Raw genomic sequence first — 7,879 nt, 5'->3', positions numbered from 1 at the left:
CACTGCAATTACTATTGTTGTTACCGTTTTGTCATTATTCATTACTATTATTTAGTAAGATCATAATAATAGTACTGGCTCTGGTGTCAGAGAAAGTTGCTTTCAAATCCCAGTTCCACCGCTATAATCCCAGGGCAAGGTATTTAACTTTTCTGTGCCTCAGTTTGTCCATCTGTAAAATGGGGGCTATCTCATAGGCTTATTAGAAACATTAAAATTAAATAAGATCAAATCCGATGATGCATGTGAGGCTCAGCACGTCGAATGGACTCAATCATGTGAACTATTATTACCATCTCAGCAGCATGTACTCCACATCACACCTATCAATGTGCCTTGGTCCCACGCTGGCCACAGTTCCCAAGGGCCTGCCAGCACAGCCCAAGGTCCTGAGCTGATTTTAACCAGAATTGACAGCATATTAGGAGCCCAATCCCCACCTCATACCCCCTCCCCCCCACTGCACTGTGGCCTCCCAAGTTCTTCTCACTGCCTTAAATTACCAAAGCTCCAAATTGCAATGTGCAGTCTTCCCTGTGACTCTGAACAGGAGCCCTCAGGCCAAAAACCCACCTTCTGCCTTGGTTTTTTGGGTTTATTTGTTTTTTTTTTTTAATGGAGGTACTGGAGATTGAACCCAGGACCTCATGTATGCTAAGCACACACTCTACCACTGAGCTATACCCTCCCTTCTGCCTATACCCTTAAGGAGGCTAAATCTGAGCCCCAGCACACACCACTTGGGCCCTGACTCCTTGCCCGACAGGTACCAGCCCCCTTGGGAACCTGGAACATTCCACATTTACCCTCCATTGCTGGTTAATGCCTTGCTTTGCCTCCCTCACTCTGGAACTGGGCCCTAGAGCTAGAGCCCTGCTCAGAACCCCCCTGCCCTCACTTCAGCCACCCCCATGGATACTGGTGTGACCCCACAGATACTGGCACAGGCTGGCTCCTCCTGAAGGTCACTGTTCGCTCTAAGATTCTGGCATCCCGAACACCACCCACCTCTCAATCCCTCCAGCCCTTGCCCACCCCTCTAGCCTGCTTGCTTCACAGCTGATTCCCTGAAGACTAGCCGTTACCTCGTTTTACCCCCACAACAATCCTTGAATTGTCTTACTTCACAGATAAGGAAATGGAGCCCCAGAGATACTCAGAAATTTGCCCAGTGTCATGTGACTAATAACTTCCAAAGAACTCAAGCTCCCCTGACCTCTAGTTCGGGGCCCTCTCAGCTTCCTGTGTCACAGATCCAAAGCCTGGGAGAGCCAGCTCCCTAATTTTCACTTTGGATGAAAACCCAACTTAAAAGTCTTGGCAGGTATCACTCTTCCTGACTCCCAGGCGTTTGGCATTGGTTGGTGTATGTTTCCAGAGATATTTTTCTGCCTGGAGGGAAAAAAAGAAGGAGCATATTTCTGTTTGACTAAGAAACATGTAATCCCAAGGACGCCACACATTTTTAAGCCTTCAAACAGCACAGAGGCCTGAGCAACCGGGAGAGACAGGAAAGGACTGAGCTGGGTGGAAACATATAAATTTTACTGCAAAGGGGCCCTTTAGGATGTAAGTGCTGTTAACATGATCCCAAGAGGAGGGGAAAGGATTTTCCAAGGCTCTCCCACGCTCAGTGGTGGCTCTGTATTTCAGAGGACCTGGGGGCCCTGTGTGTCTCAGAAGTCAGAAACTTTGCCCTGGAGTCCCATGTGTACATAGGTGGGCACAATGGAACTGGCCCTGGTGGCCTTAAAAGCCACATTCGACATCATCAAAAGTCTTTGCTATGACAAAGCCCCCGACATATGTGTCTGGAGGAAAAGGAGATGTCCCCACAGCCCTCATCACCACTGGAAATGACCTTGTTAATTTAATTGTTTACATGTAGGTGCTCCCATGTATGTTTCACGGGGTCAAGGACATGGATTGTTCACCGCTGGATCCCCCGCTCCTACAACAGTGTCTGGCACATGGCAAGCGATCAGTAAATATCCTTTGAGTGCATATATTATAGTTTCCAGCTTGGACCTTCTGTGTTAGCTACCGGCAAGAAACAGGGTACTATGTTCTTATTGGTCATGGTGGGGGAGGCCAGGTAGCCAGCCTCGGTCAGCTGCCCAGGGCTCAGAGGTTATTGCCAGGTGTAGCCAGCATAGGAGGGACCCAGGGCAGCTACCCTACCCATAATTCCACCCAGTGTTTTTGATATTTATTGATTTGCTTTTAATAACAAGTATTATAATGAATTTCTCTGGCAAATGGCCCATCTCATTAAATCTACAAAATATCTTTCCTATCCAAGTCTTAGCTATAAGTAATAAGTGTGACTACTGGCCATATCATTTACTGATTGACCACCCTGGGCCATGCATATTTGTCTCATCAAGTTTTTAAAGCCAGTATTGGATTTGTGTTATTATCCTTATTTTACTGATGAAGAAACTAGGCTTGGAGAAGCTGAGGAACTTGGCCGAGAGCATAACAGCTGTTAAGCAAGGGACACAGCTGTGAATCAAGTGAATCCCACACCCCTGCCCTTGACCTCCATGCCATCTTGCACATTCTCACAAGGTCACAAAACAAGTGAACTGCCTTTTTTTCCCCCTCTATGTCAGAACTCCAGCCCAGATTCTCTTGTCCCACCTGGATTGTTCAGTTATCTGCTGGGAAGCAGCAAAGTTGACTTTCTGAGTTGCCTGGGTCACCGAGGTCACCCCTTCCTGGCGTACTACGTGAGTCAGATCAGAACAACTAAAGTGGTGACCAGACACGGCACCCCTTAACCGCCCAAGAATAATAATGCAGGTGGACGCAGCATAATGAAAGGAAATCATGTTTTCCATCAACTTGTGCTCTTCCCTCTCTGGGCCTGCCCTCCCCTTCTCACCTATCTTGGGAAGAAATGAGGATAAATGAAATAATTTACAGCAGTGTTGCAGAGCTCTGGGAAGGTGCCATTTCTACGGCCCCTGAGATAATCATCTTAATCATCTTGATGAAACTCTTATTAGGTCATGAGTCCATTGCGCTACCTAGCAAAGGCCAGGACCCACCCAGAATCCTTCCTGATGGTATTTTCAATAACAACAGTTCCATGGCTCCTGACATCCTCCAAGGAAGTGGCTTTCCTATCAGGGTAAAACAGAAAATCTGTTCTCTCCTGTTAGATACCTGGTTTCCTATGTTAGCTTGACAGGGGTCGTGGCCCCATCCAGCATCCTCTCTTCCCTTGAGTTCTCAGACCTCACCAGGTCACCCATCACACTCACTCCCAAGACAACACCATCCCTGTCCCACTGGAAGGGAATGAGCCCTGGGTCTCCATCTAAAGGGGGTCACAGTCCTGACGGACTCAGGAAGAAAGGAGGTCTACCAGTGTCCATTTTCTAGAGAAGGGATTTACAGGCATCCCAATTTCACCCTCTCAGAAGAGCCACCCTTTTCTAGCGGTTGCCTCAGGGAAGGCCCTGCAAGGGCCCTCAGCTTTCCATCAGGGCTGACAGTCCAAAATCAATCTTTCATCTGCTCCACTGGCAGTGCACTCCATTTTGGGTGCCAAGAAAGAGGTACTTTAGCTGGGGGAGGTCAAGCGGAAAGGAAAAGATACATAACTGCAGCTGCACCAAGTCATGACGTCAGGGTCTGGAAACTGAAAAAGGCATGGGATGGAGAAAGGGGAGGGCTGTTTGTTTGGAAACCATCTCGCGCAGTCCAAATGAAACAAGCTATTTTTTCAAGTCCTCTTTGCATCTCTGCCCCATCTCTCTACTAACTCTTACCTCCCCTCAACCCAATGTCTCACATCTATCAGAGTCTAGGGAATTCTTCCTGATCCTCCAAGGCTTGAAATGCCCACATACGTAGTATCACCCATCCCATTTAAAAATGCCAAGAACAGGGTGTGGAGAAAAAGGAATCCTCCTACACTGTTGGTGGGAACGCAAATTCATGCAGTCACTATGGAGAATAGTATGAAGGTTCCTTAAAAAAACTAAAAATAAAATTTTAAAAAACCTGAAAATAGACTTACCCTATGATCCAGTAATTCCACTCTTGGGCATATATCTGGAGAAAACTAAAATTCAAAAAGATACATGCACCTCAGTGTTCACAGCAGCACTTTTTACAATAGCCAAGTCTTGGAAGCAACCTAAATGTCCATCGACAGATGACTGGTTAAAGAAGTTGTGGTATATATATGCAATGGAATACTACTAAGGCATTAAAAAGGAATGAAATAATGTCATCTGCAGCAACAGGGATGGGCCTAGAGATGCACTAATGAAGTTAAGTCAGACAGAGAGAGACAAATATCATATGATATAGTTTGTATGTGGAATCTTTTAAAATGACACAAACAAACTTGTTTACAAAACAGAAAGAGACTTACAGGCATAGAAAACAAACTGATGGTTACCAGAGGGGAGAAGGGGGGAGGGAGGGATAAATTGGGAGTTTGGGATTGGCAAATACAAACTACTACATACAGAATAGATAAACAAAAAAAGTCCTACTGTATAGCACAGGGAACTATATTCAATGGCTTGTAGTAGCCTCGTAATTAAAAAGAATACACACACACACACACACACATATATATGAATATATATATACACATATACATATATATATGAATCACTCTGCTATACACCGGAAATTTAAAACAACATTGGAAATAAACTAAACTTCAATTTTAAAATGGGAAAAAATAAAATAAAATAAAATTGCCAAGAACAGATCAAGGCCCACATCTTCTCTTTGAAGTCCTTCCTGACCATTGCAGCCACCTCTGATTTCTCTCCTTCCTCACCAGTCTTGGGACTCACCGACTGGATCATCTGTTTGAGCACCTGAGCCTCTGTTCAGCCCAAAAAAGACGACAGACAGCTCTTCATCTTGATAGTTCTCAGATTGTTCCATGTAAGTATCTTATCTTCTTGGGAAAACTGTAAGCTCCTTGGAGTCTCAGGCTGGGTCCTGTAGTCCTCTTGTAGGGGATACTGTGCACCCTCATGTGTCTGAAGACACAGGAAGTATTTAAATTTACGAAGCTTCATGAGCCAAACAGAATTAAAGGAGGCACGCAGCAAAGCATGAAGCCACTGGACACTCACGAGACAAATGGTTAGTGGCCTCTGGCTTTAGGTGGGGAATGCCTGGGATGGGCCCAAGGAGTGTGTCATTCTGGCTTGTCTGTTCCCTGTTAGAACAAGTAAGCTGACAGAGAGCTCCAAGGTTGGACTGAGCAGCTGCACATGGAAAGTGACAAAGGAGGACAATTCATCCTTCATTTGAATCAAGGCTCAACAGCAAACCATAGACCAAACCAGGCTACCAAAACGATAAAAGTGTCCCTGAATAGATGCCAGGTTCACAGGATGTGCAGATCATTAGTCCATTTTTGCACAGTTTTACATCCAATTTTCAAGGAGCATCTGATTTCTCCTCAGCCACTGTCCATGTTGAAACAAGAAGTAATTCATCAACTTGCCTAATGGAACAAAGACAGAGGTCGCACTGAGAATTTAACTCACAGCTCTAGAATTTCAGATCTAACCCCTGCAATTGGCTCACTAGCACATGTGAACTCTAAGAGGACATTTTTTGTTTTGATGGCCTCCCCAGCAGATACTGGCAAGAATGAATTTTCTAGCCAATTTATGAATGGGAGAAATCAGCAAGCTGAGAAAAGACAGAGCTCGCCAGACAGGCCAGCGTGAGGTCGATGGTGGACTCTCTGTAGTGTCTGTCAGAGCTGGGAGCAGTCTTCGGTTTTACGGGCCAGGAGGCCAAGGTCCCAGGAGACTGCATGACCTCCCCAAGGTCACACAGCTTGACCACCATGTTCCTGGAGCTGGGGCTTCAGTCTCTTAACTCCCAGGCCCAGGTTTCCCCAGTATTCCAAGAAGAAAAGAATGCAAAGAATAAAAAAAGTGAGACACAAATTCTTTGGTAAAACTCAATGGGCGAGAAGGACAATGTCCTTTGAGAGCTCATGAAGAACTGAAAAAAAATTCTCACAGAACCCCTGGAGCTGGCCGAAAGGTTCATAGTTCCAGAGGAATAAGGAGCACCAGACCTAGTGTATTCGTTTGCTAGGGCGCCGTAACAAACGCGACTGGGCGGTGTGAAAAGAGAAATAGATTTCCTCCCAGCTCTGGAGGCCGAAGTCTGAGGTGGAGGTGTCTGCAGTTGGTTCTTTCTGAGGCCGCTCTCCTTGGCTTGCACATGGCCGTCTTCCCCCTCTGTCTCTAATCTCCTCTTCTTCGAAGGACACCAGTCACATTGGATTAGGACCCACTCATAGGATCTTACTTAAGCTGAGTTACATCTTTAAATGTCCAATCTCCAAATATCGTCACATTCTGAGGTAATGGGGGCTAGAACTTCCACACATGAATTTGAGGGGGGACACAACTCATCCGTAACAACCACTAACATTTTATTCTGAGGATATTTGTGGAGAGTTGTCCAAATTCTCCTCCTCCCACAAAAGGGATTTGAGCTAGTCTGGTGGGACCTTGGCCTAGAAGCTACGCTGAGGCTGAGGTCCCTTAGTCCAACAATCAGAGGATGAATGAGGGACTTGGGCTTCCTGAAGAGTTACATGTCAACCTTGCAGGGGAGACGGCTCTGAAATGTCCCACACACTCTTGTCGGGTTCTCCTCACCTACCTCCTCAGTTCTCCACATGCAAATGCAGAATAAACATCAGACGTTCTGAAAGAAATGGGGTTGTGCCTCTGGTCCATTTACAAGGAGCAGAACTTTGGTTCTTGTGCACTTTTTTAGGGGCGGGGGGGATTCGATTTATTTATTTATTTATTTTAAGTTTTTTAATGGAGGTACTGGGGATTGAACCCAGGACCTCGTGCATGCTAAGCACGTGCTCCATCACTGAGCTATACCCTCCCCGCCAGGAACAGAACTTTGGGGTTAAAGAGTGAGAGGCAGAAGGCTGCGGCCCTGGCCTGGGCCCAAACGAGCAGTGCCCTCGGGCCCTGCGGTTGGTCAGACCGCTGCCAACCCAGCCAGCCTACACTGAGCGGGCGAGCCAGGCGGGGTGCAGCACCTCCCTCCTCTGGCTTCACACTTTCTTCATATTCTCCCCACATCTGCAGCAGCTTCCTGCAGGCAGATCTGTTGGTGCCTGCCTGTGTTTGGAAAGCCACCAAAGCAAAGATCAAAACAGCATCCAAACTGGTAGGAAAAAGTCTTGAAGAGAGTTGGTCTTCTGATTCTGTAAGAAACAGGCCACGCAGATAGCACAGAAATTGTATTACTCAGGGCAAAGCGCCTGTTGATTCAAAAAAAAAAAAATTGTAGGCAGTGGGAGCTCTGTTATGACGATGTCCCATATGTGGGGCACTGGGACAACAAAGTTCAAACTAAAATCAAAGATGCTTCTCTAGGGGGGAAGGTATAGTCCAAGTGGTAGAGCGCATGCTTAGCATGCATGAGGTCCTGGGTTCAATCCCCAGTACCTCCTCTAAGAATAAATAAGTAAATAAACTTAATTATCTGCCCCCCACCCCCCCCAAAAAAAAGCTTCTCTAACCTTGCCTGGACTACTGAAACATTTGCAAATGAGCCTTGTCTACCTCCAAATGTGCAAGTCTCTACGAAAAAGATGAAACTTTGATTACCGGTTGCACCTTTACCCATATTTGTCAGAGGGACTAGATAGTACTGGACACAGAGCAAAATGGCAAAGTCCACCCACTTCTTTGGATACAGTGGCTTCCTTAACAAAGCTGGGGAGGCAGGCCGGTCACACAAGGTGCCCTCACATTAGTTAAGGTGCCCTCCCACCTCGGAGCTGGATGCCCCCTTGCTGCCCGCTGATGAGTCAGCATTAGTCAGTCCCCAGGACTTTTTA

This window comes from Camelus bactrianus, chromosome 15, assembly GCF_048773025.1.
Source record: "Camelus bactrianus isolate YW-2024 breed Bactrian camel chromosome 15, ASM4877302v1, whole genome shotgun sequence".
NCBI classification, from domain to species: domain Eukaryota; kingdom Metazoa; phylum Chordata; class Mammalia; order Artiodactyla; family Camelidae; genus Camelus; species Camelus bactrianus.
Note: the sequence above shows the minus strand (reverse complement) of the source record.